Source organism: Pogona vitticeps, chromosome 4 (assembly GCF_051106095.1).
Source record: "Pogona vitticeps strain Pit_001003342236 chromosome 4, PviZW2.1, whole genome shotgun sequence".
NCBI lineage: Eukaryota > Metazoa > Chordata > Lepidosauria > Squamata > Agamidae > Pogona > Pogona vitticeps.
This window is the reverse complement of record NC_135786.1, coordinates 118,716,170-118,739,830: the sequence shown is the minus strand read 5'-3', so window position 1 is coordinate 118,739,830 and position 23,661 is coordinate 118,716,170. Positions and strand designations below refer to the sequence as shown.

General features: G+C 41.3%; 1 protein-coding gene and 1 pseudogene across 8 annotated transcripts in view; both read left to right on the top strand.

Moving 5' to 3' along the window:
- RASAL2 (RAS protein activator like 2) overlaps positions 1-23,661 on the top strand; it is a 566,253-nt gene that overhangs the window by 221,389 nt on the left and 321,203 nt on the right. The gene's annotated exons all lie outside the window — the stretch shown is intronic.
- LOC140707164 (U1 spliceosomal RNA) lies at positions 7,331-7,483 on the top strand (annotated as a pseudogene).

Below are 23,661 nucleotides of genomic sequence, written 5' to 3'. Positions count from 1 at the left end.
TCTTCTTTAAAATCAGCCGCTTAAGTTTATTTTGTACTTACAGAGGCAATGTTGAAACCAAATAGTCCTTGTTAATACAGTCCATCGTAAATCTTCATGCTTCCCTCCTGCGGCAGAGCTTCACAGCTAGGACAACATTAAAAAATGGCGTCGGCGGGATCGTTTGTCTGGAGAAGGAGTGATCTAAGAGGCGGTTGCTTTCCACCCCCCATAAGATCTCTGCTCTCCTGCGACCCAGGGTGGGCTTCTTCTAGCCCCCCCCAATTTCTCGGGGGGATTCTGGATTCACGGCATGCAGCAGAAATCTGGAGAGCCCAGATTTTCTTGCTGCCTCACTGTTCGTACCTCCGCCCCCTCCCGTAAACTGAGATTGATTTTCAGTCTGTTTCTCAGCTTCTGTAGTTTCCCATCTAGCTCCAACGCCGAGAATTTGCGGCAGCTGTTGGACAGGAGGAGTTGGAATTCCTCTGCTCTCCCTGGCTGGTACAGGAGGCACTGAGAGATTAACTCCTTTTATTATATATATATATATATATATATATATATATATATATATATATATATATATATATATATATATATATATATATATATATATATATATATATATATATATATATATATATATATATATATATATATATATATATATATATATATATATATATATAAAAATAGTTTACACAATTAGGAAAATTTTTCTACAAGATGGAAGGAAAGACAAAATAAATGATAACAGAAAAGGAGGAGAAGAAAATAGGAATTAACTGGAAGGGGGGAAGGCCTGCCTAAACATCCATGTTTTCAGTTGATTCTTAAAAATACCCAGCGAGGGAGCTGCACGAATCTCAGGACGCAAGTTGGTCCAGAAGCGAGGAGCCACCGCCGAGAAGGCCCGGTTTCTTTTTTTTCCTTCTGGGCCTCCCTCGGTGTCAGGCTCCTCAGCCTCACCTCCTGACTCGGGTAGAACTGGGTGGGAATAAGCATTCTGCCAAGTATCGAGGTCCTAAACCATCTAAGGCTTTAAACGTGAGCATCAGAACTTTGAAGTCAACGTGGAACCTAATGGGCAGCCAGTGCAGTGCAGCCAAAATAGGAGAAATGTGATGGTATTTTCTCACTCTGCTAAGGAGTATGGGTGCCACATTCTGCACCACTTGGAGTTTCCACGTTAACCTCAAAGGTAGCCCGATGTAGAGCGTGTTACAGTGGTCTAATCTCGAGATTATGAGCGCATGAACCAAGGTAGTGAGCGCCCTCACATCGAGATAGCAGCCGGGCTATCCACCAAAGATGAAAAAAGGCAGTGTGGACCACCGACGCCACCTGAGTCTCCATGGTGAGCGCTGGGTCCAGATGGATCCCCAGACTGCAAACCCCACCCAAATGAGAGGGAGTCACCCAAGCCACCAATATTGGGGGCACCCACCCTCAGAACCTCCATCTTGTCCGGGTTCAGCCTCAGCCCATTTTCCTGCATCCATTGCAGTACAGCCCCCAGGCAGCGCTGAAGGGACAGAATGGCATCACCTGCAGTTGGTGGAAAGGGGATGTAGAGGGGATGTAGAGTGTCATCAGCATACTGATGACACAATGCCCCACACCCCCTGATGATCCCACCCAGCAGCCTCATATAGATATTAAACAGCATCCTTCCTGTCCAGGCAGAGGCAGTACACCCTGCTGGTTAGGATAATAGCTTTGGCTGCTCCCAGGCTGTACCTCTGGCTGCTCCTGATTTTCCTGGAGTGCGTAACTGAGATATTTTACTTTAGGTGTTGGGTGGTGTGTGCATGGAGGAACAGGTGGGGCTTTACTTGCCATTTTAGGCACTTGGCTGGAATCCTCACTCAGCTTGGGACAATTCTGTTTAATATGTTCTCCTCCACATTCATAACATTTAGGAGGGTAAGCTGGTGGCCCAGAAGCCCTCCCTTTATGATCCCCAAAGGAGGTATGCTTTGCTTCCTCCGGTGCAGGCTTTGTAGGCTTTTTAAAGTTAGTAACATTTTTCGGGGTTTCTGAACTGGATTTGGCTCTCTGAATCCTCTCATCCTTCCTATAGGCCCAAATTTCATCTGATTTTAGCACCATCTTTTGGAGATTGGGGTAATGATGTTCCATTAGGCTGCTTTTAATTTGTACAGGCACCATACTCAAGAAATGCTCAGTCATAAAGACCTGTTTTATTTCTGCAGCGCTTTTAGCTCCAGTAGTTTCTAGCCACTGCTCTCCAGCCTGTTCTGTTCTATCTGCTAGTGCAAAAAAGCTTTCTTTGTAATTCTTTTTAATACCTCTGAACTGCTGTCTCAGTGTTTCAGATGTGTAACCAAATCTTTGATGCACAAGGTCTCGGAACTCTTCCCAAGGAGTGTCTCTAGTTCCCTAATGTGCTAAAATTTTGGCCAACTGCCCAGTGACTTGTGTGCATAAGAGCTTTACATAGAGGCATTTGGGCACCTACAAATCTCTACACGCATTCTGGTAATTTGTCATGAAGTCTAGGATATTTGTGCCCTCCTGATAAAAGGGTAAAATCTTCCTGTCATAACTGTCAAGGGATTCGCTTTTAAGCGCTTTCTCCTTGGCTTCCTTTTCAACTAACTCCAATTTACGTTGTCTATACTGCATTTTTTGCAACTCACCCAAGTATTGCATATTCATAAATTCTCGTTGGCAGGCTATAAAGTCTGTCATCACCAGAGTTAATTGTTCTGTAGGAGATATTTGAGGACTTCTTGGTTGTTTTCCCTGCGGCTCCATCAGCTGCTGCTGTGGCGGTGGCAGCGGCAGCTGCTGCTCCTAGGGACCTCAGAGTTCCCGTAGTTGAAGGAATTGGCTCTCTTCCACTGACCCAATCTTCTTCTTCTATTTCCTCCTCTCTCAGCTTCGCCCATGTGCCACCACTGTTGTCTTCAAGGGTTGCCAAAGTAGAACATCGTGTCGGCAGGTCAGTCAGGCTCGGTAGTAAAGTGTCTGCAGGAATGTCTGTAGGCTGGAAGGAGACTCCCACAGCCTTGGGTCTTGCTCCTCTCCTCTGCGCTACAAGCCTGTCTTCAAGGGCTTGCACCAGCTCCCTGTCTAAAGTTCTCTCTGCCATATTCGGGTGATTTAGCTTAGTGAGAGATGAACTTCTATATAGTGTCATCTCCAGTTCTGCCTGCTACTCTGCCTAAGCAAAAGCTCACAGCGCAGAAAAAGAAAAAGGAATTTGTCTCTCAGCTTGAGCAGAACAGACATGTGCGCTAGAATAAAATATGGTGATTCTCAGAGGAATTTTGCCACTTTTCTCTGCATATTTAAGGAAATGTCAAACTGCATTCTCACAGAATGGTCTCTTATCAGCTTTACGCTGCCCTTGAGGCCTTATTACAAGCACCTCATATTACTACACAGCTGCTTCCACTGCTCCATTAAAAGCTGCTGCCCAGTGTGGCACGGATCACTGGAAAAGTCTGTTTCCGTTTCACACCTCCAAAATGCAACCGTGACTCTCTCTAAGCACGTAGGGTCCGCTTAAGTGTTGCCTAAGCAAACACGGAATCCGCTGCCAGGCACATGAGATCGTCTCGCCCTGCCACCATGTCAAAACTGAGGTCCCCTGAAGCAATGGTCCCCAACGTTGGGCCTTCAGATGTTCTTGGACTACAACTCCCAGAAGCCTTCACCACCACCTCTGTTGGCCAGGATTTCTGGGAGTTGAAGTCCAAGAACATCTGGAGGCCCAAGGTTGGGGACCACTGCAAGGATTGCTCACTTCCTGAACAAAGAGGGTCCAGGTGTAAGTGTACTCCTAATTAGCAGAGCAGAGACCGGGTGATTCAGCCAGGACGTAGCACAAACCCCTTTCCATAAGTCTGTTCTTGTAAGTAATTAAGAAAGAAAAATAAAAAATAAAATCATGAGCTTTGGAGTCTGCCAGGACGAACAAAGCTCAAGCAAAAGGACTCTGTAGCATTCTGTGGCCTAACTATTCTTTTGGAAGCAGGCTCAGCAGATTTGTTGTTTAAGAGAACAAACTTAAGGATTTTAAGAATAATTTTTATTAGAAAAATAAAGTATTTAGAGATATTCAGTTTGTTGCATAAACAAAGCATAAGTTACATTTCTATAAGATATTGCAGTTAGAATCTTAACAAAATTCATTTAGCAAAAATCAATAAAATTCTAAAAAGCTTCTTGAAGGGTAGGCAAGGGTTAGCCCTCCTCCTCTAACTCTTTCTCTATACTACATCTTATTCAAAATGGCTCCCTAGAAACTAAAATCTGGCATCTGAGTCTGGAAGCTCCCTAAGCTTTCCAATCTCTTTCAGCTCTCCACATCCTCTATTTTCTTTTCCTTTGGCACTGCTCTTCTTCTCTGTTCCTTCAAGATGTCAACCAATAGGCGTAAAGGATAGTCTGTTCTCATCACGCATCCTTTTTCCATGAACAGGTGTTGTTTTCCATCTCCTCGTCTCAGGTCTAGATCCAAACAAGGGTGTTGTGTCTTGACTCCTTGTCATCTCATAACAGGGGTGTTTACATGGAACTTTCCTTTCACCTTATGGAGAAAACATTCTCGTGGCACAAAATCATGCTAACACAGAACCAATATGGATTATTTCTATAACCTTCCACAACTACATATCCCATCCTCAGTTCACACTTCAACCTTAATATATATCATGACAATCACATTAGCAGAGGAACAAGTAAACAGGCCCCTGATGTTTGGGTGAACATTGTTTGGACCTGTTATCCTATTACCAGAGTCGATGTGGATAAAGAGGTGTCATCTGGATGCTTAGCAGGGTTTAATTCCCATGTTTGTAGCAGTGTTGCATAGTCTGTTGTGTGTCAGTAGTTGATTGAGGTTAAAGGCGCCTCAGTGGTTTTTTTTTTCTTTTTCTCCCCCCCCCATGTACTTTCACAGACAAACACGACTACTTCTTTGAAAATTGCAATCTATATAAAGATGCCAAGTGTGCAAGAGAGCTTTGCGCTGTAACTGTTCAGAGTAGGGCAGTTTGTTTTCATCTCCACAGAATATAGTTCACCAATAGTCTTAGTATTTTCTTTTAGTTTCCACTTTTTCCTTCTTTTCTCCTTGTTCCACATTAGTTTTCCAACATTTGAAACAAATGGTGTTTTTCCCTCACCATACCTGCATTTCTGGAAATCTATTTACATGAAACAGGTCACTTTGGGAAGTCACTTTGATATTTCAAGTACCGTATTTTTCGCTCCATAAGACGCACCTCCAAATAAGACGCACCTCATTTTTAGGAGAGGAAAACCGGAAAAAAAAATATTCTGGCAAATTCATAAGGCAGTAGCAATAGATAGATGTTGTCACATCAATTACCTCAAACTTCTTGCAGTGTACAACACAGTGAGAGCTTTTGAACAATTTGTAGTTGGCAAAGTTATTCCAATAGCCACAGACAACAACACTACAATGCTTTATATCAACCACCAAGGAGGAACAAAATCCATGTCTTTCTTGCTACTAACAGTACAGTTTTGGGACTGGTGTATTCTCAAGCATGTCATTTCACAAGTCATACATGTAACAGAAGTGGAGAATCATGAAGCAGACTTCTACAGCAGGATGACACACAATGAGTGGGAATTACAGTACCATCTCAAGTTTTAACACTTATAATGAATTGTTATTGCACTGAAAGAGATGAATAAACAGATTGTTGCTGGGTAGTCAATAAGAGCTATGATGAAGAAATCACCACCAGCACAGGTGTAAGCGAACAGCAAAGCATGCCTCCCTTCCACTCCCTCCCTTCCTCCCTTCCTTCCTTCCTTACAGCAAAAGTTTTTTCTCTCTCCATCATTCAGTTCTTTACTTTGCAGCATGCAGCATGTCCACAGAAAGTGTGCTTACTTTTATCAGCTTTTTGCAGCTGATCCTCCTGTTTCCTCCACTCTCTAATCATTTTTTCAGATGAGGAGGCCCAAAATGTCTCTGCACTGTTCACTGTTTCCATACTCCTTAGCATATTTTACTACCTCTAGTTTAAAAGGAATGCTATATGCTAGCCTTTTCTGTTTTGCACTGGTAGAATGAGTTCCCATACTCTGCAAGAAAAATGTGCCCCTTATTCATCACCACATATACTGCTTCCTTTTACAAATATAGTCTCAAAGCAGCACAGAATCATAGAATAATGGAGTTGGAAGGGGCCTATAAGGCCATCAATTCCAACCCCTGGTTCAGTGCAGGAATCCAAATCAGAGCAGATCTGACAGATGGTTGTCCAATTTTAGAGACTACAATAGGATAAAACACAGTAGCTGGGAATCACAATGAAAAGATAAAATCTACCAGCAATATTGTAGAACAACAATGATTAAGAAAAACCAATAAAAACAGGGGGAGCGACACCATGCAGCTTTTGTTAACACAAAAATACTACTAAAATTTCTATTTCCAGTTGTGTGTGTGTACATGTGAAATGCTATTTATGAAATGTTGGGTTCTTAAACCAATTTTCAAGATTTCAAAGCCTTACTTGAACATATTCAGATCTGTGATTCAGACCTGTCCTCTGCAATTCAAATTGCCTTGCTCCATAAAAACTGGACTCAGCTAATGTGGCAAGCTAATACATCAAATAAAACCTGTAGCCCTAGTGGTAATATATTAAGGAAAGGAGTGTTAGGTCCCTTTTTGGTTTCCCTTTTGAACTTTATTCTGCATGTGCTCAGTGCCTTTTTAATCATTCTGTGCTTCAGAATGAAATTTGGCTAACAATACACATTAGCCTCCCCCCCCGTCCCTTAATGTTTTAAATATCTGCAAAATTACTTCTATTTAGGCCTAATTAATGATGAAGTGATGCAGCTTCCTGCAAAGCTCTGAACTACAGAGAGCTATTTTAGCAGGCTCTCAGTAGTAACTTTATCTTCCCCTCACCATTCTCAGGCCTGTTTAAGTTACTGCCAATTTTAGAAGCTTTTGTTTCTGTCCTCTCTCTCTCTCCCTCTCTCTCTCTGCTTCTCAAAATGTCTGGCTACTCACATGGTCTAACTTCTCTGCAGAAGGTGAAGGGAAAGAGACTCCTCCTTCCTGCTTTGCTTCTCCAATAGAGAAGCCTACTGGGTGATGCAAGCAGGCAGATATGCTAATATCTGTGCACTGGAGGATTGTGGGAGGAACATCTAGCCCCTGATGGGGGTCCTGTGGGGCACCCCAAAACACTGAGTAGCTCTTCTGGCCTCTTTCAGGACTGGGGCTGTGCAGCACTGTTCTGATCAGGAGGTACAGCCGGCGGTCACCATGCCTTTGGGGGATAGTGCACACAAAGGGCCAGGAGGCTTAGGGGCCATTCAAACTCAGACCTGGCAGGGGAGATACCATTGTTGTAAAAGTGGTTTTCCCAGGGTAAGGCTCATCTATTGCACTTTGGAAGAGCTGACCCTTGTGATTTCCCCAAATGTGGGAAAATCAACTGCCTAAGTGGGAGATTGTGTTTGTGGTTTCCCTTGGTCTTTCTAGAACCACTCTTTGGTCCTTTGCTATTTTCACTGCTTGCTGCCATAGGCCTGTTTGCACCAAAGAAAGATGTTCTTCTCATTCTAGGGGACTGGAATGCTAAAGTAGGGAGCCAAGAGATAAAAGGAACAACAGGGAAGTTTGGCCTTGGAGTTCAGAACGAAGCAGGACAAAGGCTAATAGAGTTTTGTCAAGAGAATAAGCTGGTCATCACAAACACTCTTTTCCAACAACACAAGAGGTGACTCTATACATGGAAATCACCAGATGGGCAATATCGAAATCAGATTGATTATATTCTCTGCAGCCAAAGATGGAGAAGCTCTATACAGTCAGCAAAAACAAGACCTGGAGCTGACTGCGGTTCTGATCATCAGCTTCTCATAGCAAAATTCAAGCTTAGACTGAAGAGATTAGGAAAAACCACTGGGCCACTCAGGTATAATCTAAACCAAATCCCTTATGAATACACAGTGGAAGTAAAGAACAGATTTAAGGAACTAGATTTGGTGGACAGAGTGCCTGAAGAACTTTGGATAGAGGCTCGTAACATTGTCCAGGAGGCAGCAACGAAAACCATCCCAAAGAAAAGGAAATGCAAGAAAGCAAAGTGGCTGTCCAACGAGGCCTTAGAAATAGCAGAGAGGAGAAGGGAAGCAAAATGCAAGGGAGATAGGGAAAGTTACAGAAACTTGAATTCAGACTTCCAAAGAATAGCAAGGAGAGACAAGAGGGCCTTCTTAAATGAACAATGCAAAGAAATAGAGGAAGATAACAGAAAAGGAAAGACCAGAGATCTGTTCAGGAAAATTGGAGATATTAGAGGAACATTTTGCGCAAAGATGAACATGATAAAAGACAAAAATGGGAGGGACCTAACAGAAGCAGAAGACGTCAAGAAGAGGTGGCAAGAATACACAGAGGAATTATATCAGAAAGATGTGGATATCCCGGACAACCCAGACAATGTAGTTGCTGACCTTGAGCCAGACATCCTGGAGAGCGAAGTCAAGTGGGCCTTAGAAAGCCTGGCTAACAACAAGGCCAGTGGAGGTGATGGCATTCCAGTTGAACTATTTAAAATCTTGAAATATGATGCTGTTAAGGTGCTACATTCAATATGCCAGCAAGTTTGGAAAACTCAACAGTGGCCAGAGGATTGGAAAAGATCAGTCTACATCCCAATACCAAAGAAGGGAAGTGCCAAAGAATGCTCCAACTACCGTACAATTGCACTCATTTCACACGCTAGCAAGGTTATGCTCAAAATCCTACAAGGTAGGCTTCAGCAGTATGTGGACCGAGAACTCCCAGAAGTACAAGCTGGATTCCGAAGAGGCAGAGGAACTCGAGACCAAATTGCTAACTTGCGCTGGACTATGGAGAAAGCCAGAGAGTTCCAGAAAAATATCTACTTCTGCTTCATTGACTATGCGAAAGCCTTTGACTGTGTGGACCACAGCAAACTATGGCAAGTTCTTAAAGAAATGGGAGTGCCTGACCACTTTATCTGTCTCCTGAGAAACCTATATGTGGGACAGGAAGCAACAGTTAGAACTGGTCATGGAACAACTGAGTGGTTCAAAATTGGGAAAGGAGTACGGCAAGGCTGTATATTGCCCCCCAGCTTATTTAACTTATATGCAGAATACATCATGCGGAAGGCTGGACTGGAAGAAACCCAAGCCGGAATTAAGATTGCCGGAAGAAATATCAACAACCTCCGATATGCAGATGATACCACTCTGATGGCAGAAAGTGAGGAGGAATTAAAGAACCTTGTAATGGGAGTGAAAGAGGAGAGTGCAAAAAACGGTCTGAAACTCAACATCAAAAAAACTAAGATCATGGCCACTGGTCCCATCACCTCCTGGGAAATAGAAGGGGAAGATATGGAGGCAGTGTCAAATTTTATCTTCCTGGGCTCCATGATCACTGCAGATGGAGACAGCAGCCCTGAAATTAAAAGGCGCCTTCTTCTTGGGAGGAAAGCGATGACAAATCTGGACAGCATCTTGAAAAGCAGAGACATCACCTTGCCAACAAAAGTCCGAATAGTCAAAGCTATGGTTTTTCCTGTCGTGATGTATGGAAGTGAGAGCTGGACCATAAAGAAAGCAGACCGCCGAAGAATTGATGCCTTTGAATTGTGGTGCTGGAGGAGGCTCTTGAGAATCCCCTGGACTGCAAGGAGAACAAACCTATCAGTTCTAAAGGAAATCAACCCTGAGTGCTCACTGGAAGGACAGATCCTGAAGCTGAGGCTCCAGCACTCTGGCCATCTAATGAGAAGAAAAGACTCCCTGGAAAAGACCCTGATGTTGGGAAAGTGTGATGGCAAGAGGAGAAGGGGACGACCGAGGATGAGATGGCTGGACAGTGTCTGCGAAGCAACCAACATGAACCTGACACAACTCCGGGAGGCAGTAGAAGACAGGAGGGCCTGGCGTGCTCTGGTCCATGGGGTCACGAAGAGTCAGACACGACTAAACGACTAAACACAGCAGTGCAGTATGGTGAGGTCCAAACAGAAAGCAGTCTCTGCTGCCAGTTCAGAGGCCTCCCAGCATGGCAGTGGGAGGCTTTTGGGTGGTGGTGGCTGAACCCTGGGTTACTGCATTCACTCCATAAGACGCATGTACTTTCCCTCCCACCTTTTTGGAGAGAAAAAGTGCCTCTTATGGAGTGAAAAATACGGTATTTCCCCCATCCCATCCCATTCTTTGTGAATTGAAGGTTAGTGAGGATAATTGGTGATCTCAGAATATTGGAATTTAATTCCTTTAAGATTTGAGACAGATGAGAAAGTGGAATTTAACTCTGTTAAGGACATAGTTGTTGGAAGGCATTGTTAGGGTTATTAGCATAGGAAGTCTTTCTTGTTTTACATTTTATCATAACTTCTCAATTATTTATCTGGAATGTCTTGAATTTTGGATGAAGAACAGAGCTCAGGGTTTAGTTTTAGCCTTTCGACACACCTTGCTTGCAATGAACACCAGGACTTAAGGAAGTTTCTGGATTTTGAACTTGAACTTGGAAGTAAACAAGAGATCCTTATATTTTGTTTTCATTGTCGTTTACTTGAGTCCAATTCCTAATCAAGCTAAAAATTTACTCCCCTTTTCCTTGGGTAAAGCAACTTCTGGAACTTTGAGAAGTGAAACCCTGGTTTGTGTATTCATGTATCATGGCAAAATATAGTTAAGGCTCACGTTGGGTTTCGTTCTGAAGTATTGAATATGTTTGAGAGGGAGGCATCTGAAGGTCCTAAGGCTTTATTTCAGATTTCTCTAGTGAGCAGAAGATGGGCTTATCAAAGCTGCTATTCTTGCTGCTAGCCTTTAGAGAAGAGCACACAATCTGAGGACACAAGGGCTGTTGCATAATAAACAAAATAACAGAAGCTTATCACAAATGGGTACAGGATGAGCAGAAAGACATATAGAGAAGGAGAGAAACAGCTCAGGGAAGAAGAGAGCATGTCATCCAGTGAATCAAAAGGGAGAAAACAGGAATGTTCAAACTTTAAAAATGCATGGAAGCTGAAGGGGAGGGGAAAGGAGTGAGCTTATACTCACAGTGTCTTCAGTTTATATTTAATGGTAGTATTAGGTAAAAGGATATAAACATTCTGCCCTATGTGGTGCCTTGTGCTTGTTCTCCTTTACAGCTCTGGCTGGGCAGGTGGGAATTATGTGTAGAATCTTTTAAATTGTTCCAGTTGGTTTGTTCTCTGCACTGGCATAATGAAATAATAAGGAATGAATGCATCAGAATACAAAGACTGGAATGTTCATGTGTGAGTTTTCCCCTCTCTCTACTTCTCTTAACATATTAAGGAGGAGAATCTTTTGTAGCATGTGTAGAAATGAACATGATTTTGTAGAAAACTAAGATAGCAGGAGAATGTTTCCTTGTTAATGAATTGTTCTAGTTCAAAACAAGGGGTCAAGCAAAGGTGGCAGCCGTGTTTTGGCTACTTGTTGAGAATTGTTTTTCCGTAATTGCAGACAAAGTGCATGGATGGAATAGGTTCTTCAGTTTCAGGTGGCAACTCTTAGATATAGAGTTTGTCTTCCTATGTATATGTCTGCTATGCCTTCTTTTGGTGCCTGCTGTTTCATTCAGATTTGGTGAGTTGCAGTGATGGTTTAGGATATCATTGTGTTAAATGAGTTGAGGACCAGAAGATTCAAGTGAGGAGCTTTTTCATTAGCTGAGCTCATATTTCGGATGCCTGAAGCCGCCTCCTGCTCTTTCACGCACACAGCCCTTTTGAGAGAGGAAAATAAGAAGCTTGTCCTTGTTTATTTGTCTTTATGCATATTGTATGGGGATTCCAGCATACTCCCATGCAATGGAAGAGAATGGGAGCACGAGAAAGGCAGCTATTGTTTAACTGCCCCAAATGAGGAACTGAATAAAGACACTTGGCTTCCATTGGTGGGTTTTTTGTTTTGTTTTATTTTTGTGCTAGCTTTTCTGCATTCCAAACTGTCTGAGACAGAGGACAAAGAAGAAGCGTGGCTGCTGAAAGTCGGGTTTTAGACTAGGGCTGGCATGCTGGCAGGACCATGACTGAGGCACCAGCAAGATTACACCATGCAGGGTTCAGGTAATGTTCCCTTCAGCAAATAGCTACAGTTGTATATAACAGGTAGGCTGTAACCTGGGAAAAGTGAGGCAGTGTTGAAAATCCAAGGAAATATCTTTTTGGTTTAATTTTTCCCTTATAAAAATACGTATATTACTACACTACCTGTCTTGCTTCAAATATGTGACTCTCTTTCTGCACTGTTTTGTTTCTCCTAAGGGAGGGGGTAAAGGAGTTCTGCTTCCTTTGTAAACATTGAGAAATGTTTATATTCCTGTTGAATCTGTGGGACAAGACAGAACAAGAATGCCATATTGTCCTGAAGCAGATGAACAAACTTCAAGCTTCATTACATGTCCTTGTAGAAATTTATTAGAAAGCTTCTGCATTTACAATAACAAAACCTCAGAACACAATCACCTTAATTTTTTTGGCTGTTCTGATTCCCAAGCACTAACTCTCCAGTGAGCAATGGTTATTTAAACAAGTGATGCAGCACATCACTTGTTACATGCCTTTTGCATGCCTGTTTACCAGCATGTCTTTGTGAGTTCTATATACAAGATTTTAAGCAGGTTTTTGTACATATGCCATGTATGTAAGGTTAAGGAGCAAACTACAGACAGGTATGCGGTAGAGAGGGCGTGAAAACAACTTTGATTTCAATAACCAGTTAACTGAGTGTTTCCAAAAAGAAATTGGTACCCATAATTGTGCATGTTTAATTATGGGACACCTTTTAAATAGAATTTTAACTCTTAAGCCTCATGAATGGTGGAATGTAATGTTTTTTAATCACCTTTTCTTTCTTTCCTCCTTTTCTGTCTGATTTTTTTAAAAAAATGGTGCTAAAATCTGCAGTCTGTTCAAAATATGCAACCAGCAGTTAGATTATTATGGCAAGTGAACTTTTCTGTATTCTTCCCTTTTTAAACATATCAGAAAGTTAGTAACAAAATTGCCGAAAGTATTATGTATTCACTAATTGGGCAGTGTAAAGAAGGAAGGAAGAGGATGATGGATGGATATCCAGGGAATAAATTAGGCTTTGCTGAATCTGGGAATTTTCTTCATAACAGGAAAATAAAGATTACTGAGGAGCAAAATTCACATCATTCATAGTTGTCCAGTGCTGAAGTTGCTATCATTGTCAAGGAACGTATTTCTTCTAGATAAGTCATGAGGTGATAAATTTGTTGTAATTATAATTGTTTATGCACTGTCTTCCTATCTCTTGCCATACCAAGGAGAACCTTTAATCTTTATGTTCAAAATCTTCCCATTTGCTTGTTCCCTTCCCCAAGCTATTTTTTCTTCTTCTCTTTTTTCTTTTTCTTTTCCTTTTCTTTTTCTTTTTTTGGCTAGTTTCCCAACAGATTTCTATGGCGAACTTTGTTCCTGTGTTCCGTCACTCTCCACTGGCGTCCTGCTCTGGCCTTCCTTCTTTGATACCCCTTAAGCTTGGAATGCCCTCAGATTTCCACATGATACCAACCCTTTTTCTTCTTTCAGGTTCCCCTTTACAATGCACATTTTCCAGTGTAGCTAAAACCATTCTTCCCAATGAAATCTAAGTGAATGTGACCGAATGGAATGTTTATTCTGCCCTTGTTTATACTTACTACAGTCTTCCTCCCCCTTTCCCCTTTGTAACTTGTTCCATGGGCTATATTAGTCTATATATTCCTTGGGAAAGCACCTGTTTTTGTTGTTTGTCACTTCTAAAAATACTGTGTATGTTGATGATACTATGTCAGTAGCAATACTAGCATTATATTACCCATCCCTCTGGCAGAAATAAATTCCTGCTAAACAAGTCAATTCCATGAAGCTATTAAAAGCATTATATTAACACAGCTGGGTGTGGTCATTGAAGCAGCCAATATCATCTTCAAACCAAATTCTTATTTTTCTTTTCCCTAGCCTTTCTGACTGCAAGTGTACTACAAGTAGGAGAGGAAAGGGTGGATGGGGGACCATCACTTCTGGCTGTCTACCATGTGACAAGAATTGTTTATCCGGTGTTTTATTTAAGAAATACCTTCCCCTGAGTACTGAAGACAGAACAAACAAGGAAGCTTAACTTTCTTGTAGACATCAAAGAGGAGGAAGGGGCACAGCCAGTGATATTTTATGAGGAGAAGAAAGGAGAACCTTCAGAAAATGGCGCAAAGTAATGGCAATTACTTTGATGTAAAAATTGATAGCAATTTTTAGAGAATATATTTTAATTGTATTTTAATTGTTTTATCTTTTTAATTGTATTTTAATTGTAAGCCGCCCAGAGACCTTTGGGTAGTGTGGGCGGCATATAAGATAAATAAATAAATAAATAAAGAATAAAGTACCTTTCTTCCCTTAACAAACAATCATTATGTTGTGCAGATACAGGGTTGCTATATAAGGCTGCTGCTGATTCTAATTGGGAAGGAACATTGCAATGCCAGTCCTCTGCCTCCTGAATCATTCAGGACATGACCTGAACCAAACTGATGTATTTTCTAGCTATCTTGGGGAGACTACTTTCATAAAATACTGTGTACTACTGGACCATAAGATGCTCTGTCATCTATCTATCTATCTATCTATCTATCTATCTATCTATCTATCTATCTATCTATCTATCTATCTATCTATCTATCTATCTATCTATCTATCTATCTATCTATCTATCTATCTATCTATCTATCTATCTATCTATCTATCTATCTATCTATCTATCTATCTATCTATCTATCTATCTATCTATCTATCTGTCTATGTGTCTGTCTGTCTGTCTGTCTGTCTGTCTGTCTGTCTGTCTGTCTGTCTGTTCTATAATGTTTATATGCCACCTTTCTCCTAATTATATCAATAATTATACAATATTAAAAATCATTAAACAGATATGTTAAAACTCATAAATAAGAGCAGTATTAAAAGCAAGTAAAATAAAATAATCCCTTTTAAAAGTCCCCTTGGTAAGCCTGCCTGAAGAGAAAGGTCTTTGTCTGCTTGTGGAAGGACAGCAAAGATGGGGCCAACCTGACCCTCTGTAGGAAGGAGTTCTGTACTGGGAGCAGTAATAGAAAAGGACCTTTCCCGTATTCCCACCAAATGTGACTGTGAGGGTCATGGGACTGAGAGAAAGGTGTCTCCTGATTATCTTAATACTCGGGTTGGCTCATTTAGAACAAATTACCTTATCTAAGCTCAGCAGCTGACAGCTACTATGTTACACTCACCTTGAGTGATTTCTATTTTTTTTTCCTAAAATGTGTTTTTCTGGTTAATTATGTAATCAAATAATTACGTGTTTTGAAATGGAAACAGTAGAAAAAAGTAAAATTTAATCCCACCATCAAAAACAAACAGGCCACAAGTCTAGTTTCAGAAAACCAAAGGAAAGTGGTCTTTGTCAGAACTTTGATTTTCTTTTCAACTTTGTCAACTATAGATTTAATTTTTTATACTAATAGCTTAATTTTACTTGAAATTAAAGATGGAGCTATGTACTACTACAAAATACAAATGCAAGAATAGGTGATACCTTTATAGGCCACTAATAAAAAAGGAAATTATACAGTATGCAAGCTTTTATGGGTAAATCCCAGTTCTTCAAAGCAAGTACCAAAAGTCCAAACATTCAATGGCAAGATGAGGTTGGCCAGGAGGTTACTCTAGATGTGAAGTTCTCGGCAAGATAAATTTCACCAGGCAAGTCTTGCCAAGTACTTTACATCTAAAAAGTAAGTTGCTGCGTATATACCACCCCATAGCACTTCAAGCACTCTCTGGGCAGTTTACAAGTTAATTTTACAGGCTACACATTGCCTCCCCAGCAAGCTGGGTACTCATTTTACCGACCTCGGAAGGATAGGAGGCTGAGTCAACCTTGAGCCGTTACCTGGGATTGAACCCCAGGTCATGAGCACAGTTTTGGCTGCAGTACTGCGGTTTAACCACTGCGCCACGAGGCTCTTAAAAGTAACCTCCTGGCAAGCCACAAACATTTGGACTTTTGGTACTTGCTTTGAAGAAGTGGGATTTGCCCATGAAAGCTCACATACTATATGGTTTTTTAATTAGTAGCCTATAAAGGTATTGCCTATTTTTGCATTAATTTTACTTGTGTTTGTGTTTGTATTATCCCAAAGAATGAACAAATAGAGCTATTGAAGAAGGAGGAATAATACTGATCAAACTGTGTATTATTTTTGGGTGTATTTAAGAGTGAAAAGAGACTAAGGGTCTGTCCTGACTGGCTGTTTTGGTGTTGAGTGGATCAGGCTACAAAGAGTCAGTTGGGGAGCGGAGTGATATGTTTTGTTTTATTTATTTATTTATTTATTTATTTATTTATGTATGTATGTATGTATGTATGTATGTATGTATGTATGTATGTATGTATGTTTGTTTGTTTGTTTGTTTGTTTGTTTGTTTGTTTGTTTGTTTATATGCCACCCATCTAGACATAGTTTACCCTGCACGGCTCACAACGTACACGATAAAAACAATTTAAAATATACACAGTTTTACATAGATAAATAAAAGCGATATAAAATATAAATCGTAGGTTTACAATTTTAACAATTAATTTAAAGCAAACGGTCCCAAGATGGCATGAATCAAAGAAAAGAAATAAGAAATAAGAGTCACTTAATTGACTAAAGGGAAGGCCTGCTTGAATAGCCAAGTTTTCAACTGGCTTTTGAAAATGCCCAGTGAGGGTGCCAGCCGAATTTTGGTAGGGAGGGTGTTCCACAGCCGAGGGGCCACTGCTGAGAAGGCCCGGTTTCTTGTTTTTTCCTTCCGGGCCTCCCTCAGCGTCAGACCCCTCAGCCGTCCCTGCTGGCTATGTCGGGTGATTCGGGTAGAGCTGGGTGGGAGAAGACGATCTGCCAGGTATTGAGGTCCCAAACCTTTTAGGGCTTTATATGTAATCATTAACACTTTGAAGTCAACGCGGAAACGGACGGGCAACCAGTACAAAGCAGCCAGAGTGGGGGAGATATTTTGGTGTTTTCTCACCCCACTAAGAAGCCTGGCTGCCGCATTCTGGACCATCTGAAGTTTCTGCGCCGGCCTCAAAGGTAGCCCTACATAGAGTATGTTACAATGGTCTAATCTCGAGATTACGAGTGCGTGGACTAGAGTAGTGAGGCCCCCCCCATCAAGATAGGGTCGCAGCTGGGCAATCCGCCATAGATGAAAATAGGTGGAGCGGACCACGGACACCACCTGGGTTTCCATGGTAAGCGCCGGGTCCAGATGTACCCCCAAGCTGCGGACCTCACTCTTTGCGGCAAGGGTCGTTCCCCCAAAAGAAAGGGAGTTACCTATGCCGCTGATGAAAGGACCACCCACCCTCAAGACCTCTGTCTTGTCTGGGTACAGCCTCAACCCATTTGACTGCATCCATTCCAGTACAGTCTCCAGGCAGCGCTGAAGGTACAGGACGGCATCCACTGAGATAGATGAAAAGGAGATGTAGAGCTGTGTGTCATCAGCATACTGGTGACACGAAGCCCCACACCCCCTGACAACCCCACCTAGTGGCCTCATATAGATGTTAAACAGCATTGGAGAGATGATCGACCCTTGTGGAACCCCACATTTGAGACTCCACGGGGCCGAGACACTCTCCCCAAGCTGAACTCTCTGGGGACGGTCCTCCAAGAAGGAACGGAGCCAGGCAAGCGGCAGGCCACCAATTCCCAACTCAGAGAGCCTCCCCAGGAGGATACCGTGGTCGACAGTATCAAAAGCCGCCAAGATGTCGAGGAGGCCCTATCTCGACATGGGGGTGCTCACTACCTTAGTGCATGCGCTCGTAATCTCAAGATTAGATCACTGCAACGTGCTCTATGTGGGGCTGCCTTTGAGGCTGATACGGAAACTTCAGATGGTGCAGAATGCAGCAACCAGACTCCTCACTGAAGGAAGAAAACACCATCACATTTCTCCTATTCTGGCTAGACTGCATTGGCTGCCCATCTGTTTCCGTATCGACTTCAAAGTTTTAATGCTCACTTATAAGGCCCTAAACGGTTTGGTACCTCGATACTTGGTGGAACGCGTTCTCCTACCAAGATCTACCTGGACCACCCGTGCGAACCAGGAGGTGAGGCTGAGGAGCCTGACGCCGAGGGAGGCCCGGAGGGAAAAGACACGAAACTGGGTCTTCTCGGCGGTGGCTCCTCGCCTTTGGAACAATCTCCCTCCTGAGATTCGCGCGGCCCCTACGCTGGGTACATTTAAAATTCAACTAAAAACATGGCTTTATGTGCAGGTCTTCCCTCCTGCCAGCATTTAATCTAATTTAATTTAATTTTCTTTTCCTTATCTATCATTTATGATTTTTGGTATGTTTTGTTAATAACCGATGTTTGGGTTTTATATTATTATAATTGTATATATCCTGTTGTTAGCCGCTCATAGTGGTATAAATATACCAGATGGGCGGGATATAAATAAATAAATAAATAAATAAATAAATAAATAAATAAATAAATAAATAAATAAATAAATAAATAAATAAATAAATAAATAAATAAAGGACATATTGCCCCCATCAGCCTCCCTCAGCAGGTCATCCATCAGTTTGACCAGTGCCGTCTCTGTACCATAGTGCGGCCTGACTGGAATGGGTCCAGGGCCTTGGTTTCGTCCAAGAGCGCCTGGAGCTGATCAGCCACCACCCTCTCAACCACTTTGCTAAGGAAAGAAACATTGGCGACGGGCCTATAATTGCCAATGTCATCCTTCACCAAATTTGGTTTCTTCCTAATGGGCCTAATGAGTGTCTCCTTGAGGTGAAGGAGACCCTGAAGAGACCCATTAATTATTGCAGTGGTCCATTCAGTTGTTACGGGCCTGGCTGCTTTGATTAGCCAGGCCGGGCAAGGGTCGAGAGAAGAGGTGGTGGCCTGACAGCAATCAAGTGCCTTGTCCACCAAATCTGGTGTCACAGGCTGAAAGGAGTCAAGGCAAAGCGCTGGACATCTCTGTTCGATCCGTTGTATTTAAAAAAGGAGAAAGGTCACGGCGGATGGCCTCCACTTTGGATTTGAAAAATGCTGCAAATTGGTCAGGTGAGATGCTAGCGGGAGGCCCTTCACCCAGACCAATTCCAGATAGATCGCGAACTATACGGAAAAGTTCCGCCTGCTGGTTGGAAGCTTCGCTTACCCTGTGAGCAATGTAAGATCTTCTAGCAGCCTTTACCTTGGCTAGGTAATGGTTAGTTGTGATCCTGACAGCAATCTTATTATAACCCGTCGGTTTCTTTCTCCAAACGCACTCTAGCCATCTCTTTATTCGCTTGTTGGCACGCTCCTCCTATCCAAATGGCATATCAGCCTTCAGCTGATTCTGCTGTGAGTTAAACAGTTTCCCTGATCACCTGAAGAGAGTCAGGGGAAGTGAAATTATTTATTTGCATGTGCTAGGTCATCACTGATGTGATTAATCACTTTTTCTTTGCCTATTGCTGATCAAAAATATGCCCACACTTGTGGTTTCAATCGGCAATACACAGATAGGCAAAGAAAACTGAATTTTAATTTAATGGAACAGATTATTCTTATAAGTGATTATCTAGCATGTGGAATGAAAATAATTTCACTTCCCCTGACCCTTTGCAAATAATCAGGGGAAGTGTTCAATTTCTGATATCCTGAAGAGGTTTGTAAGCCACTTCAAAACATCAGAAATTGACACTGGAAGGAACTGCAAGGCTCTAGTTTGTTCCAAGTGATCTCATTCGCTGGGAATGGTCTAAACTAGAGCCCTCCAACCTGCACAAAAAAATAGAAGCTCCAACAGGAATTCAAAAAGGTGTGTGTTGGAACAAATTGGTCCACTCCAGCAATGTCCATGTGCGGACACTGGAAAAAGAGTGAACCAACCTGAACCATCAGTACACCAAACAGCAGGACAAATGTCTGTGTGGACAGGCTCTGATCCATTTTCTTCTTTTATAATTCCATTTGTATGTGGCTTTAATGGATCCTTCTCAAACTGGAAGGAAGTATCAAGTGGAGTACCCCAGGTGCAGGGAATACAAAATAAATTTGTGGATGACACAAAATTGGGTGGAATAGCTAATACCTTGGAAGACAGAAACAAAATTCAAAATGATATGGATAGGCTTGAGCACTGGGCTGAAAACAACACAATGGAATTTAACAGGGATAAGTGCAAAGTACTGCACTGAGGAAAAAGGAACCAAGCACATGCTGTAGTTACAAGATGGGGGATACCTGGCTCAGCAATACTACAACTGAGAAGTATCTTGAAATCATTGTAGATCACCAGCTGAATATGAGCCAACAGTGTAATGTGGCTACAAAATGCAGTTTTAGGATGCATTAACAGAAGTATAGTCTGCAAATCCCATGAGGTACTAGTTCCCCTCTATTCAGCACTGGTTAGGCCTCATCTTGAGTACTGCGTCCAGTTCTGGACACCACACTTCAAGAAGGATGCTGACAAATTGGAACAAGTTAAGAGGAAGACAACAAGAATCATGAGAGGTCTGGAAAACAAGCCCTATGAGGAAATGCTGAAAGAACTGAACATCTTTAGCCTTGAGAAAAGAAGACATGATAGCACTTTTCAAATACTTGGAAAGCTGTCATACAGAGGAGGGGCAGGATTTGTTCTCAGTCATCCCAGAGTGCAGGACATGCAAAAATGGGTTCAAGTTACAGGAAACCAGATTTTGGTTGAAAACCTTCCTAACTGTTAAAGCAGTACTGCAATGGAACTAATTACCTAGAGAGGTAGTGAGTGCCTCAACACTGGAGGCATTCAAGAGAAATATAGACAACCACCTGGCAGATATTCCTGCATTGTCTTGCCAGTCAGTTTTGATTATAGTCATGTGTCTTACTGGTGTTTCTACTTTGGAATATGAAGTGCTGTCTTCATAAAAGCTCCCTCCAAAGCAACATAATGGTGACCTCTGCTGTTTTGTTTTTAATAATACTTGGATGTGGATTCTCTTCATGGTTCTAATAATGCAGATATTCATTAGATGTGTGAGGACTCCTTTATTTCTTCTAATTCATTCATTCATTCATTCATTCATTCATTCATTCATTCATTCATTCATTCATATTCTAATAATGGAGATATTCATTAGATGTGTGAGGACTCCTTTATTTCTTCTAATTCATTCATTCATTCATTCTAATTCTAATAATGCAGATATTCATTAGATGTGTGAGGACTCTTTTATTTCTTCTAATTCATTTATTCATTCATTCATTCATTCCACCCATCTGACCAATGGTTATTCTGGTTGGTGTACAAAAGTGATAATAACATTCTCAGTGGTATTCAAATGGATTGTTTTGAAAAAGTCTGCAAAAATAAGAAAGCTTTAAGAGATTATTTATTTATTTATATTTTTATTAATTAAAGAAAAACAATGTAATGATATGTGTTTTGGAAGTGATTTGTGTGTTTATTAGAATGGTTTATGTAGTTATAAGATTGTCTTAATGGCATCCATTTTGAATCAAATGTCTGTGTCTGTTACAGGGATTTCACATGCTGTTTTCAACTGCATAGCTCTCAGCCTTATCTCGTTGCTAGGATGGCTGGAGAGCTGAGATATTTGTAGTCATAACAGGTCCTTGCACCTGAGAAACTTAGGCGGGACAAGACACTTTTTGCTTGTTCCTAATTGGTCATCCTGTGGAGGAAGAAGGAGGGGGTTGAGTTGTAAAATGGAGTTTGACTGAGAAAGACAGAGAAGAGCCTGTTTCCCAAGATGTATTATAACTCCTGAAATGAAGCTTTTTTCCTAACATGGATTACAATTGGATTCTACCTTTCCTGATGGACTATGGACTATGGAATCCCTGGATACGTAAGAATGCTTTTTTCTTTAAGAGAAGGATGGCTAAACCTATACTTTATTCTAGCTTAGTATGCATTTCTTGTTTTATTTTTCTTAGCTGGAGTTTGAGGGGTGATCTAAGTGTCTTGGTTGGAAATGTTACTAACTGATTTACTTTGCATTAAACTGAATTCTATTTAGAACTATATTTCTTAATAAAAACAGTAACGAACATGAGTGCATGCATTGGTCTCTTGAACAGAATAGCCTAATTAATTGGCCAAGTATTCTGCTACCACAGAGCCCAGATTTCACTGGAGTACTATCTCATGGGATGTTTGTGTTTATTGCCTTTCTTAACAAAGGGGATGGACTTGAGGAAAGAGATTTAGTACAGGGCCTGGCTGAGTTTTGGGCTCATTTTAGCCACATAGGGACTGGCTAATCTCTGGAATCTCTCTATCCTCGGCTCATCTGATCTCCCTGGAGACGGGTGTAGCTTACAAACTATAAGAACAATACTAACATAAGATATGTGCACATACATACCATATAATAATACAAAGTCTCCCCCCCCCCCGTGCAACCATCACCCTCGGGATCAGATAACCAAATATATCCTTTTAATTTCTTTTCACCCCATTCTTTTGCTCTTATGATCAAAGTTATTTTAATGCTGTTTTTATCTTTATGCTCTCTAAGCTGCCCAGAGTAGATTCCTGAATATAGATGGGCGGGGTAAAAATGAAACAAATGAACAAACAAATGAAATTCCACTTCAAAAATGCATTGATTCTTCTGCTGGCTTATGACCTCTTCCTTTTACAAAAACATAGTTCAAATATGGATTCCGTATCTCTTTAAAATCATTATCTTTTGTCATTCCCCTTCTTACTTTTATTTCACGTTAGCGTATCATTTATCACTGAACTCCACATTCTTAATACCAATCTTCAAGGTTGACTTGTCATTTTTTTCAATTTTTTGCAAATATTAATCTTACTGCTGTGACCATCATAACAATTAACTGTTATTTTTTAAGATGATCATTCTTGATTATATTTAAAAGGGCAATAGTTTGTGATCTCTGAATAATATTTCCAATAATTTCTTTAAAAACCAGCACCCATTCTTTCTTTCTTATTTCACAAGTCCACCATATATGTAAATAACTTCCTTTTTCCATCTCTAGCATTGAGATGGTACATTTTTATTTGTAATATTCAATCTTGCTAGAGTAAGGTAACATCTCCATGCAAACTTATAACAATTTTCTTTTACCCTTATAGACATATTCTTCATTATTCTTTGTGATCGTATTTTGTTCCACTCCTCACTTTTAACCTCTTCCTCCTCTTGCCACTTTTTCTTATCATAGCTTTTTCATATCCAACATTTGAAAGTTTTAAGGGATTTCTTAAGAGAGGGGACCTAGCGAATTTCAGATGGCAACTCATTCCAGAGCCTAGCAGTGGTTGCCAAGAAGGCCCAGTTCCTTGTTTTATTCTTCCAGGCCTCCCTCAAGATTAACCTAGAATGTATGGGTAGAATGGGCAGCCCTTGTTGGAAGTAGGCATTCTGCCATGTACTTTTTAAGTCAAAACCGTGAAGCTGATATGGAAACAGACTGGTAATGAGTGCAAGGCAGCCTGTATTGTAGAGATATGTTGGTATTTCTAATCCCTCACCTCTTCTAATCCCTCACCTCTTCCTCCAGAATTTGTCTCATACTAAACAGACTGG